A 14,442-nucleotide genomic window follows, 5' to 3' on the forward strand; every position below is an offset into this window, starting at 1 on the left:
CTAGTGTTTTATATCCATAAGGCTGTAGGCGCAATTGGATCTGTGGAAGTATTTAGATCGTTGCGGTTTGGGATGCAACAGATCATCATCGTTTTTCTGATTACCTCTTGTAGCGCAGATCGTAGATGATGCTCCACGAATCGATGTCCTTTTTCTGTATCACAACACGAACTCACAAACCGATCTCTCCTTCGTCACAGTACGAACATATCTCTTTGTTTTCTGGAAAACCTTCTAGACTATCCTCAAGGGGGAAGGGAAAGTGTGTGGGCACTTTTTCATATCAGAGCTTACCTTTTTGTTCATGGACTTTGGAAGCTGATGACTTAAGTGATAGTATTTATACGAGTACAAAGAAACCATAGCCCTAAGCTTTTTGGGCTCTAGGCTTCTTGGGCTCTTATCATCTCTTAGCCTAATTGGGCTTATGTAATAGAGCATAAACCCAACAATCTTCCACTTGCTCTTTTAGGTACTGTAACTATAATAGCCATAACCTAATTAATTAGTAAATTACATGTAATTAAATAATTAAGCATGTATTAGTGAGTAAAATTAAGTATAAGACTTAATAAAATGAATTTGAGTCACTTTGGAGTTAAAAAGTATACTCAGTGAAAATTAAGAGGGATAAATGGGTGTAGGCAAAAGTACCCAAAATATAAAAGTAAAATTGTAAATATTCCTAGAATAATATTCCAGACTTTTGAGTAAAGTTTGGTAATTAATGGAGTTGAATAGATAGATGAACCAATACCCGCATGATTCCACTTAACATGTGTTAAGTGATAAAACAACTAAAAGAACCCAAACCCCCCCCCCCCCCCCATTTTCCCGTCGGACCAGCAGACAGAAGGAGAAGAAGAAGAAAGGAAGAGAGAAGAAGAGAGAGAGGAGGGAGGAAACCTTGACCGTTTTGGGTGATTCAAAAGCCTAAATCACTTAGAATCTTCCCCTCTTTCATAATCCTAGCTTGGTTTTGAGTGGGAGTCCTTGTGGAGAGACATATTGGCCCCCAAAGATTCGCCCCTTTTGAGAAGTGTGGGGTTTTGGGAGTTTCTACCTCCATGGAAGCTTGAGGAACGCTCATTCCTCTATTGTGTGATCATTGGTGGTAAGTTTCCACTCTCTTTCACATGATTCTTGGAGATTTGCATGAGTTTAGGGTTTATGAATAGTGAATTGGGGGTTTTTATGAAATGTGATTAAATTAGCTATGTTCTAGGAAGATTGGAGCTTAATGTATGTTATGAGAAATGCTAGGAATGATGATTAATCGGTGAAAATGAGCTTAGATAGTTATATGACTATACTTTGAAAATGGCAAGATTTAATGCTTGATATTGGATTTTCTTGCATTAATGATAAATGGTTTGGTTGATTGATGATTGTGTCCTAATGATGTCTAGGATTGAGGAATTTGGACCAACCATAAGTGATCAACCATTGAAGCAAGCAATGGAGCTTGATTAGCTCTTTGGGATAGCTGTGTGCTGTGTAAACCATAGCTTGAAACCAAAGTTGATTGATTGTGGAACCGGTTGGTGAGAACAAAGGTTAATTGGAAGCTTTAAGGTAAGCCTTCGGACCTTGGGTGTAATTCCCTTGATTGTTCCACCAAGCCCTGATTGGGTAGTGGTTGTTGTTGTAAATAATAATTATTTAGTTATTATTTAGTCATTTATTTGTCGTATTGGGCCAAGCCCATTAGGTTAAAATTAGGTCAAATATTTTCTATAAATAGATAACCCTTTGTACAGATTATTTACAATTCTATAATATATTAGAATACCCTTTTTCAAGTTGGTATCAAAGCTCTCGATCTGAGGGCTTTGCTTCCGCACATATTATCTTCTTTTTTAACAAAACCCTAATTTATTTGCCTCTTACCGCCATCAGCCGCCACCGGAAAATTTTTCCGGGGACCTTTTGGACCAAGGGGACCATTGTTGACCTTATTTTTCCTCCGATCTATCATTCTACGCACTGTTCCTCCGCCACAAACGACCGAAACACCTCCAACCGCCTCCAATCAGATCTGTCTTCACCGTTTGGACCACTTTCCGACGACTTTTCAACCGCGACCACCCACAGACAGGTGCGCGCTCACCGGACGACCACACCAGAAAAATCTCAGCTGGCGAAGCCCATCCACGCGCCGCCCCTTTCCCGGCGAGTGAATCCCACGCGCAGCTCCTTTCTCCGGCGCGTGAAGTCGCGTGCAGCCGTGTTTTTGGACAGGACCACCACCATTCTTCTCGTCTTCTTGTCTTCTGTCTGGATATGTAATTATTTTTCTGATCAGAGGTCATTTGATATTCTGTTTGGTTGATTTTATCGCTGGTTGTTAACTTTTTTTTGTTAAAGAATGGTCGAGCATGATAGTTCTTCGATCTTATCTGGTAAGAGCACACGTTCTATATCTCTTCTTGCTTCTTGCACTGATTTTAAAACCTCATGGATTTTGGATTCAGGTGCAACTGATCATATGGCTTGTCGTACTGAGTTATTTTGTTCTCATCATCCTACTGTTGGTAGTCATACTATATCCGTAGCTGATGGATCCCATAAATCAGTTATTGGTTCTGGTAACATTCAAATTCAACCTTCCTTGTTTCTTAAAAATGTTCTTTATATTCCTCAGCTTTCTACTAATCTTATCTCCACTCAAAAACTTACAACTGATTTGAATTGTTCTATCACATTTTTTCCTTCTCATTGTCTTATTCAGGATCTTACCACGAAGAAGACAATTGGAGTTGATAATGAACAGGATGGGTTGTATCATCTCCTTCCAGACCATGCTAGCAAAAATCAGTTATTAATGACACGTCATCCTTCTACTGCAGAGTCTATGATTTGGCTCCATCACAAGCGTCTCGGGCATCCACCATTTAGTCTTTTGAAGTCTATGTTCCCCTCTCTGTTTCTCAATAAGTCGGTTGAGACCTTTCATTGTGATGTTTGTGAATTTGCAAAACACCATCGAGTGTCATTTCCTTCTAGCACTATTAAAAGCAGGGAACTTTTTTCTCTTATCCATTCTGATGTTTGGGGCCCTTCTAAAGTGCACAGTGTTTCAGGTGCAAGGTGGTTTGTTTGGTTTATTGGCGATTGTACTCGGATAACATGGATATACTTGATGAAAGACAAGTCTGAAGTACCAGAGATATTTATTCGGTTTCATCACATGGTTGAGACTCAGTTTGGTAAGGGTATTAAAAGACTCAGATCTGATAATGGTACTGAGTACGTCAATCAACGCCTGTTACAATTCATTTCAGACAGAGGTATGATTCATGAGCTCACATGTGTTGATACCCCTCAACAAAACGGGGTTGCTGAAAGGAAAAATCGTCACCTTCTTGAAGTTGCTAGAGCACTACTTTTTCAGACATCTGTTCCTAGTTCTTATTGGGGAGAAGCAGTATTAGCTGCAACTTTTTTGATCAACCGTTTACCTTCACGGGTCCTTAACAATATCAGTCCTATTCATTCCATGACTTCCTTCTTTCCTTCTGTTCCCATATTGCAGAGCCTTCCACCAAGAGTGTTTGGATGTGTTGCCTTTTTCCATGTTCATAAACAACATCGGAGTAAGTTGGATCCTAGGGCTCTTAAGTGTGTCTTCCTTGGTTATAACCCTTATAAAAAAGGGTACAAGTGTTATCATCCACCAAGTCGGAAATTTTTTGTTTCTATGGATGTCACCTTTGAAGAATCTGAATCTTATTTCCTGGATCCTCATCGTCAGGGGGAGAATAGTTCTTCAGAAGACTCGTCCCCTTCCTTCTTTGAGTCTGGATCAATCTTCTCTCTTCCTAGTGTGTCTGCTCCTGGTGTGTCAGAACCTTCAAATACACCTGAGATACAACCCATACTGTCTCACCAGCAACCTCAATCGTCTGAACCACTGGTAAGTTCTGAATCTCCTATTTCTTCTGAGTCTCCTGAATCTCCTGTTTCTGATTCTAATATTATTTCCTCTCATGATTTGTCTATTTCTTCTGATATCTCTAATGACTTACCCATTGCTTCTACTTCTGATGACTTACCTATTGCTCTTAGAAAAGGAAAAAGATCTTATCACAAGAAAACTTGTTCCTCCTGTCCCTCTTGTACTCAATACCCTATCTCCCACTTTGTTTCCTCTGCTAATCTTTCTGTGCAGCACAAAAGCTTTGTTTCAGCACTAGATTCTATTGCAATCCCAAAATCAGTACATGAAGCCTTGAAAGATAGGAACTGGGCTCAAGCCATGCAAGAGGAGATGAATGCTTTGGAGAAAAATAAAACATGGGAGGTTATTGATAGACCCAACGGAAAGAAAGCAGTAGGGTGCAGATGGGTTTATGCCCTGAAATATAATCCTGATGGCACTCTTGAGAGATATAAGGCTCGATTAGTGGCCAAAGGTTACACTCAAACCTATGGCATTGATTATGAAGAAACCTTTGCTCCAGTTGCAAAGATGAATACAGTGAGAATCTTGTTATCCCTTGCTGCCCATTACAATTGGGATATAAATCAATTTGATGTGAAAAATGCTTTCCTCAATGGTGAGTTAGAAGAAAAAGTCTACATGGAAATCCCGCCTGGTTTTGATTCTGTGAAGGGAGAAAATAAAGTTTGTAGATTAAAAAAGGCCTTGTATGGATTGAAGCAGTCACCTCGTGCTTGGTTTGGAAGATTTACTAAGGTTATGATAACCTTAGGATACAGACAGAGCCAAGGAGATCACACTCTTTTCTTCAAGCACTCCCAAAATGGGAAGCTTACTGTGCTCCTTGTATATGTTGATGATATTATTATCACAGGTGATGATTTTGTTGAGAGACAGATTCTGCAAACACGGCTTGCTTCTGAGTTTGAAATCAAAGACCTTGGGAAACTTAGATATTTCCTAGGGATAGAAGTAGCTCATTCAAGCAAAGGAATTTTTATCAGCCAGAGGAAATATGTTCTTGATCTTCTCAAAGAAGCAGGAAAGCTCGGGTGTAAACCCTCTAATACTCCTATTGAGCAGAATCACAAGATGGGCTATGAAGAAGAGAGTCCTCCAGTTGATAAAGGACAATATCAACGGCTAGTTGAGAAATTGATATATCTGGCCCATACTAGACCAGACCTAGCTTATGTTGTTAGTGTTGTCAGTCAGTTTATGCACGATCCAAAAGAAAAACACATGCAGGCAGTAGAGAGAATTCTTCAGTATCTTAAAGGTACTCCTGGTAAAGGATTGTTATTCCGACATGATGGCAATCTATCTTTAGAAGTCTACACAGATGCTGATTATGCTGGATCCGTGACTGATCTTCGTTCTACCACTGGTTATTGCATGTTTCTTTGCGGTAACTTGGTGACATGGAGAAGTAAGAAACAAGATATGGTTGCCAGATCAAGTGCAGAAGCTGAATTTTGAGCTATGGCTCAAGGCATTTGTGAGTTACTGTGGCTGAAAATTGTACTTGATGATCTCAAAATAAAATGTGAGGGACCTATGAAGCTGCTATATGATAATAAGTCCGCTATTTGTATAGCTCATAATCCAGTCCAACATGATCGGACTAAACATATTGAGGTTGACCGCCATTTCATCAAAGAGAAACTTGATAGCGGGTTGATTACCACTCCATACATTCCCACTGGGCGTCAATTAGCTGATCTATTAACAAAGGGGCTTCCTTCAGACAGATTTCAAGAACTTACTAGCAAGCTGGGAATGATAAATATATATTCCTCAGCTTGAGGGGGAGTGTTGTAAATAATAATTATTTAGTTATTATTTAGTCATTTATTTGTTGTATTGGGCCAAGCCCATTAGGTTAAAATTAGGTCAAATATTCTCTATAAATAGAGAACCCTTTGTACAGATTATTTACAATTCTATAATATATTAGAATACCCTTTTTCAAGTGTTGTGATAGTGTATATAAATGCAATGAAATAGTGTAATGCTTTGTTATACGTATGTGTATGCTTTGGTGTGGCATAGGATGATGTTTCCCTATGTTGGTATGTTGCATGACGATGCGTAAATCATACTTGGTAGTTTAGCTGGTCAGTAGGACTATTTGCATCTGAGTTTCCTTAGGACAGCTTGAGAGCTCGAGGGATTTCTCCTGGAGATGTTATTGCACTTTGCATAGATATGTATTTACTGCATTATTATTGTTATTGCTATTACACTGATATGGAACTGTGGGGTGGAGAGATGCTCCAAGGACCCCTGGTTTACTAGTTATATTCGTATATCTTACCCCGTGTTGTGGGGACCCCCTTTCAGGTAAGGATGCTGCAGGAGCCACCAGTGGCAAGTGGCCATACTTGGACTAGTAGTGATGCATGATGATACAGTATTTTGATATCATACATGTTGTTTTGTAGCTCACATGTATATGATTATAATTAATAGACAATTGATAGATGTATGTTATGTTTATTTGGAATGGACTTAGCCTATGCTCATGCCTTTGGTTATCTCTTTGTTGATGGGAGCCAAGGGAGTGATCATAGTGTTTTGTAAGCTAAGTTCCATGAATTGTAATGAATATGATTTGTAATTGATGATTACCTTAAGTTCATTATATGCATGCTCTATATGTATTGGATTGTTGAGCTGGAAAGTATATTAGGTACCTAGTTCTAAATTGGGAATTGTTGATAAAACAAAGGTTATGTTGCCCAAATTATAGTACAAGCCATGAGGAGAGGTTGGGAAAGGTTCTAGGGTTAAGTTAGATGGTTGAACAAGTGTGGCTTGTTAATGGAAATGCAACCTCCCAAGAATTAGACTTGAAAAATGAGGGTATTGGAATTCCCTGGCTGCGCGCTTAAGCGCATAAGAGCGCGCTCGAGCGCCCTGCTGCCCCTGTGAGAGCTAATGCTCTCTGCATCCTCGCGCCGAAGCGCCCAAGTGGGGGCTTAAGCTCCCAGGATTGCGCGCTTGAGCGCCGTGGTTTGCGCTTAAGCGCCCGTCGCTGCAGAAAGATGGGATGCTTACTGTCTCCGCGGGCTTTAGCGCCCAGAGTGGGGGCTTAAGCGCCCAGGGTTGCGCGCTTGAGCGCCCTGGTTCGCGCTTGAGCGCCCTTAGCCACTGAAGGAGGAGATGCTTCTGTCTCTGCGCGCTAAAACGTCCCAAATGGGAGCTTAAGCGCCCAGGATATCGCGCTTGAGCGCCCTGGTGCGCGCTTAAGCGCCCATTTACACTAAAAGACCTGATGCTCTCTGCCTCCGTGCGCTTAAGCGCCCAGATGGAGGCTTTAGCGCCCGATAATGCGCGCTTGAGCGCCCTGTAGCGCGCTGAAGCGCGCGGGGCCTGTGTCCAACATACACTTTTGTTGCTCTATTTTGTCATAACGCGAGCTACAGTGCTCCAAACGAGGCGCGGATCGAAGCCACGCGTAGCTAATGTTTAGAAGAAGACATTTAATAACCTTTGGTCTAAGGATATAAGAGTATGATGTTAAGCTTAATTCGTTTTATTCCGCAATGTAATATGGTTATGATCACGCAATTGGGCATTATAAATTCGGCATGTTTTAAAATGAAAAATTTATCCGGATTTTAATTGAACCCATGTAATTGTAACTGCGCTTAATATCATAATGCGATGTTAACAAACCGGTTCTAGAACGGGGTGTTACAGTAACACTCCATTACCGGACTAGTTTGTTAACATCACATATGGTATTAAAAGAAGTTACAAATTATAGTAATTGAATTTAGAATTACAGATAAACTTTTTCTTTTCATTATTATCAAATATAACTAACTTCATAAACATTTAAATTAATACTCTAATTGTAAGACAAACTCATTCGGAAGCGTATACATTCTTATACTTACCCCTACAGGCTATTCCACCAATCCTAGGTTGTAAAACATCCTCCTATTAAACATTCTTTTATATTACAGTAGACCTTAAACCATACCTTATAATAAGTCTTTAATTATTACATGGTAAGGCCCCTTAGTTATTCCCCTTAGAATTCACAAAAACTCATTTTTTTAAACTTGGGAATCGATTCCTCCAGGGTGGGAATCGATTCCCCACCCCTGTGAGTCCAAGGCAGTAGCTAAATAGCTTATTTAGTCTCGTGGGATCAAATTCTCTCTTGACGGGAACAGATTCCTAAACTAGGGAATCCATTCCCTCCATATGGGAACAGATTTTTGAAAATTGATTCCCTCCTGGCGAGAACAGATTCCAAAGTGTGAAATTTTTAGACAGAAGATCAATTTGCCTCATATGTTGTGTGGGAATCGATTCCCAACCTATGAGAATCAATTCCTCCCCTGTGCGAAAGCATTTTGACAACATTTAGCTGCATCAAGGGCTATGAGGATTCCTCCCAAACTTCCATATGACCTAATAGACATGGTATTCAAGTATTAGTGAAACAAAAATGCTTCTACAAATCATAAAAGTAAGGGAAATAGATGTATCATGTGGTAGTAAATTGGTTGTGTCATGTTATAGACACAACCAATGTGGACCCCACCACTTTTAAAATAAAATAAAAAAGAAAAGAAAGTGGTGGGGTCCACATTAGTTGTGTCTATAACATGATACAACCAATTTCCTACAACATAATACATCTATTTCCCTAAAAGTAATTACGTGTCAAAATCTAACACTTTTTAGAATCAACGTATTAGAGTGTTGTGTCGTGTCATATCTTGTATTCCGTGTTGGTTTCAGTGCAACATAGATGCGAAACAACAAAAAATGTAGTATATGAATTAAAATTATGAACAATAAAAATTAAAGTAATAGGAAAACCCAATAAAACACAAATTATGTGTTTAAATGTAAAACACCAAACACGATATTCTCGAGACGTAAAGCAAATTATGTATTTGAAATGTAAAGCAACAAACACTATAACGAACCAAACATGGACACAGAGACGAAAATCACAGGCACAAACCAATAATATATTGAAAAACCGATGTAGACGCACGATTCTCGAGACAACAACGATACATAAGTAGGGGGAAGCTATTCTCACGTGAGATGAGGTAAGTTTTCTTATTACACACCATTCGATAACTGTGTAACATTTTTTTTTTATTTTTTTATTCTTTTAGGTAATGGGTCCCATCATTATGTGACTTATAACATAAGATTTCTTCTCTCCTGCAACATGATACTAGATAAGCCCTACATAAGTAACATAACAACATCAATATTTATGCACGGGTACCAAAAAGTGATCATATTGTGTAATGGAATATATCTTGAAGACAACGACACACACACACATACGAGTCAGGATCATTTTACATCAGTGTAAGTTATACTCTTAATCTTGTCTGTTAATTCCACTTATATCTAAGGGCTCAAATTTTTTAGTAATATGAGTCGTTGGATACAAGTGGATCAATGATCAAGATAGAGTATAAGACTTCTAACTCATACACCGGTGTAAAAATATCCTGTCCCTATAAATATATATATATATATATATATATATATATATGTATATATATATATATGTAACCTACAGCTAGCCAGGATCCGCCTGCGGATCCCAGGATACGGCACCGGATCCTTGTTTTTTTTTTTTTTAACTGTCGTGGAGCCCACTTTTCTATGTCAGTTGTAGAGAGTGTTATCTACGGCGGCTGCAGAAATGATAAGCCCATATATATATATATATATATATGGGAAATGTTATACTTACTACCTATTTTTCTTACTACTTCTTACTACCAAATCTTAACCGTTGATTTTCGTCAATCTAACGGTTATAATTTATTTGACCTCACTTATTAATTAATTATTAATTTCCAATAAATTATAACCGTTAGATTGACAGAAATCAACGGTTAAGATTTGGTAGTAAGAAGGTAGTAATAAAAAAAAGTAGTAAGTATAACCTTCCCTTATATATATACATGAGAGAGAGAGATGATTTTCTCATGTCACTGTTGAGAAATCATCTCCAGTTGCCATACTAAATTTTTTTTTTAAGTTTTTCTTTTTGTTTTTATTGTTAATGGTGATGGGTCCCACAATATAAATGTCTCTATGGCAAAAGATATATATAAAATGCAACATAAGAGAATGTTTGTCCTATATATATATATATATATATATATATATATATATATATATATATATATATATATATATAATATATATATATATATATATATGGGAAAAATATTTCTCAAGCAGCTATAAGTTTACCTTCGACCACTTCAAAACTACGTCGTTTTATTTATTTATTTTCTTATATTAATTGATTCTCTTTTGAATGGTTATGATTCCCTTTTTCTCTATCTCTTCCTTTATCATCATTGATCCATCTTTGTACTGTTATGATTTAGTAGCCGGAGATAAAATTATCTCAAGCAGCTTGAGAAACGATAAGCCCTATATATATATATACATATTGAGAGAATGTTATCTCCGGCTACTAAATCATAACCATACAAATATGGATCAATGGTTAAGATATGGTTGTAAGAAGTTGTAAACGAAAATAGGTTGTAAGTATAATCTTTCCCTATATATATATATATATATATATATATATATATATATATATATATAGGGAAAACATTTCTGCAGCCACTTTAGATAAGATCTTTTACAGCTACTAGGGGTGTTAACGAGCCGAGCTTTGGTCTTAACGGGCCGAGCCTGTGTTCAAATGTGTCAGACTGGCCTTAGCCTGTTACCTGTTACGAATATAATATCAACCTGTGGCCTGACTCATTTACAAAAAATAAAAGCCTTGTTTAGCCTGTTAGCCTGTTTAAAAAAAATAAGACAACAAAAATTTATCCAAACAAAATATACAATCAACAACACTAGTAATTCCATAAATATTCATAAATTTAATGTATATCCAAATAGCATAATATAAAACAAAATCATTTAAAAAGTTTGTTTAATTAATAAAATGGGATGAAATGAATTGAGAAGAGAGAGAGGGCTATCACAAGTAGTATAAAAAATAAAAAATAAATAAAAAAAATAATATATTAGGCAAACGTGAGAGGCTCTAAGGCCGAGCTTTTGAATTGGAGCCTGAGGCCTTTTTATTAAACGAGCTTTTATACAAGTCCAACAATCAATTTTAGACATGTAAGCTCAGGCCTTCACGAGCCGAGCCAAAGGCCCCTGGCTCGTTTAGCACCCCTAACAGCTACCTTTTTTCACTACGTACGACCGGTCGTACATTAAAATTGCATTTTCTCTCTCCGCCACGTCAGCCAACAATGTATGAGGAAAGAGAAAAAAATAACAGCTTTATTGTTATCACTAAGTACGACCGGCGAAAAAGGGTAGCGGTAGACAACCTTATCTAAAGTGGCTGTAGAAATACTTTTCTCATATATATATATATATATATATATATATATATATATATATATATTATATGAGTTTGATGTTTGTCATTTTTTTTTTTTTGATAACAGATGTTTGTCATTTTAAATGACATAAGTTATGTCATTTTAGAAGAGAGATATATACAACGAATGAAAATCACGGGAAGAGTGTGAGTGATTTTTTTTTAATTTAAATTTTAAATAAAAAAAATATTTTGTCCCATATTATATATACGTAGAAGACGACAAACACAGATAATTTGGTTTACTTAATAGAATTTATAGAAGACAACGATAGTGGTCCGTATATTGAAGTCCAGCATTACCGGAAAAGTGATAATATATGTGTAAACCGTAACTGTATCAAAACCGATATTGATTAACAGTGATCAAAACCGAAAAACACAGATTAAGAGTAAATCCGATAATTGCTTTAAGATTGTTAATGACATTGGTGCAAAAAACTGTGTTTGGTCTTGGTGGTATCACAGAAAAAACACAAAAAACACATAAAAAAAATGCAATCACAGGAAACTAGAAAGCAATATAAGGCAGAAAAATAGCAAAAGAAATTAAATTCGAGTATAGTATTAAATATTGTATCCTTAAAGTAATTTTGCCTCCTGTATGATGCCTAAGGTTAATGGACAAATATCTCCTAGGATAGAACGAGTTACCTCTGTTTTGACATTAGCACTACAATAAGAAACAGCACCGACGTACACAACGAACGCTGATCAATTGCAAACCAAACCAAGATAGTATGGAAGGATTAATTCTGACCAAGTTTTGGTAAAGAGTCAAGAAAAATCTCTATTTATGTTCACTAGACACGGGTATATATAGAAGACGAATAGTCACGAGACGAATAGTCACGAGACATGACAATTCGATTGCGAAAAAGCGCGACTATTCGGAAATGAAGAGGCACGACCGTTCATAAACGAAGAGACATGACTTTTTCAACTTCTTATTCATAACCCATTTATATATAACACACTTTATAGTTGATACAAGAGAGTCCCTTATTTATTAGAAGAGGTTAAATTTACAACCATTTCTTTTATCATTATATCAAAATGAAATCAACGAAATAACTTAATAATACCAAATTGATTAATTTTTTTTACTGTTTTGACCTTAGAGGAGGCAAACACCGGTAAAACCTTTTATTTGTTAAAAATTCAAATCTAAGTTTTCAAAGTTAAGTGGATGGGGTTTAAATATGAAAGATAAGCAGTTACTTGTTTATTAAAAATAGAAAGAAACACGTAAGGGAGATAAGATTAGCATAACAAGATAACAAGGTTAGAGTTTATAACACAACAGTATATTGTTACTAACGTTGTAATTAAGGGTTGAAAGTTCCTATATAATTGAACACGTTTGTGTAATCTTCATTTCCAACTTGGAATTTCTCTTCAACCCAAATCAAGATGCTAGGAACAACTTTACAATCCCTCTTTCTTCTTCTGCTTTTTTTCATTTGTGCTCCTTTAGCATCATATACCAATGCTTACCCTCTATCAACCCAGGGTAGATGGATCATAGATGATTCAACTGGGGAACGTGTCAAAATGTTATGTGCCAATTGGGCTGGTCACCTTAATCCAATGATCCCTCAGGGTCTTGATAAAAGACCTTTGAAGGAACTTGTCGGTGAGCTTGTTAAACACAAGTTCAACTGTGTTCGTCTCACATATGCAACTTACATGTGGATGTAGGAAATCTTAGATTTATGCGGAAGCGGTGTAGGACCTAGTACATTGGTATGCTTACCGAATCATCCTTGTTTCACAATTACCTCTCGGTGCGCAGGTCTCGTGTAGAATCTTCCCTTGTAGGATTCTTCTTCACGAACAGCTCACCTCAGCGCCGCAGCACGAACAACCTCCTTGAAGCTGGACTGTGGCAGATCTTCCAAACTATCTCTCGAGGAGGATGAGATGGTTGTGTGGGCAACCGTTCAGATGATGAACGTCTGCCTCTTGGTTTGTTTCTGATGATCTGTAATCCTTGGAGGCACAAGAGGAGAAAACTATGAATATATACGCTTAGGTCTTAGACATAACTCAACCCTAAGCCTCATGGGCTCAAGTGTCACTGAAGCCCAATAGGACTTTAGTGACCAAAAGAGCATATATCCAACAATCTCCCACTTGCTCTTTAAGATACAAACTTGAGTTCGTAAACCCAAGGCCATGTAGCCCATAAGCTATCATCATCTGATAATATACCCCATCCCTTGTCTCGAGCTAGCCTGGGGACCTACCATTTGTCATTGATCAAGGCTCCTGATAATCTTTGAAAGATTATCTAATTCGGCGCTACTCCACTAAAAGCCCGAACGTGAACTCCAAGATTAATGACCTTTATAACATGAATATGCATCGCCCCTTTGTAGAATGTCTATAATTGATTGACAAGTTTTCTGTAACTCAATCAATTATTTATTCCCTTGACTATGATAGTTTCTCTAATGGATTACATGCACTGGCCAGTGTCTTTAATATCCAAGTACCAAAACATATCAAGGGGACATATCCTACAAATTCCATGTTGTTTATCTCATAAATACCGATAATCAAATAATCTCACTCCCAAAATACCGAGTTATTGGTCGTCAATAGATCGAACCTCACCCGTTGGTAAATCAAAGAATGAAAACTATTTGATTACCTATTTATAATAAACTCAGGATTAAGAGCAATCACATAACTATAGTTAACTGGAGATTTGATACCTTATGACAGAAAAACAACCTTAATCAAATCTCTCCTTGATCCTTTCAATGTGAATGTTAATTCACACCAATATTTTACAATGATTCGAACAAAATCATTTCATAAAATATTGCAGCCTGAATAAAGTGCCCAACTTTATTTAACGGCTGTGACTCCATTCATCAATTGTGAGAACCTATGATCATGTCCTCCATGAACGTATCCATATGATCATATACTCCACAATTTGATCCGGACCTTTATGTTTGTAAATAGTGCGCAAAATAAATAAATAAAACCTTATTTATGAAATTCAGAAAATTATTTATTGTTTCATCGTCTTACTCCAAGAGCACAATGGAACCAATAACTC

The sequence above is a fragment of the Gastrolobium bilobum genome, unplaced genomic scaffold, assembly GCF_033153095.1.
Source record: "Gastrolobium bilobum isolate Gb01-03AN ecotype WA unplaced genomic scaffold, APGP_CSIRO_Gbil_v1 utg16848, whole genome shotgun sequence".
Classification (NCBI taxonomy): domain Eukaryota; kingdom Viridiplantae; phylum Streptophyta; class Magnoliopsida; order Fabales; family Fabaceae; genus Gastrolobium; species Gastrolobium bilobum.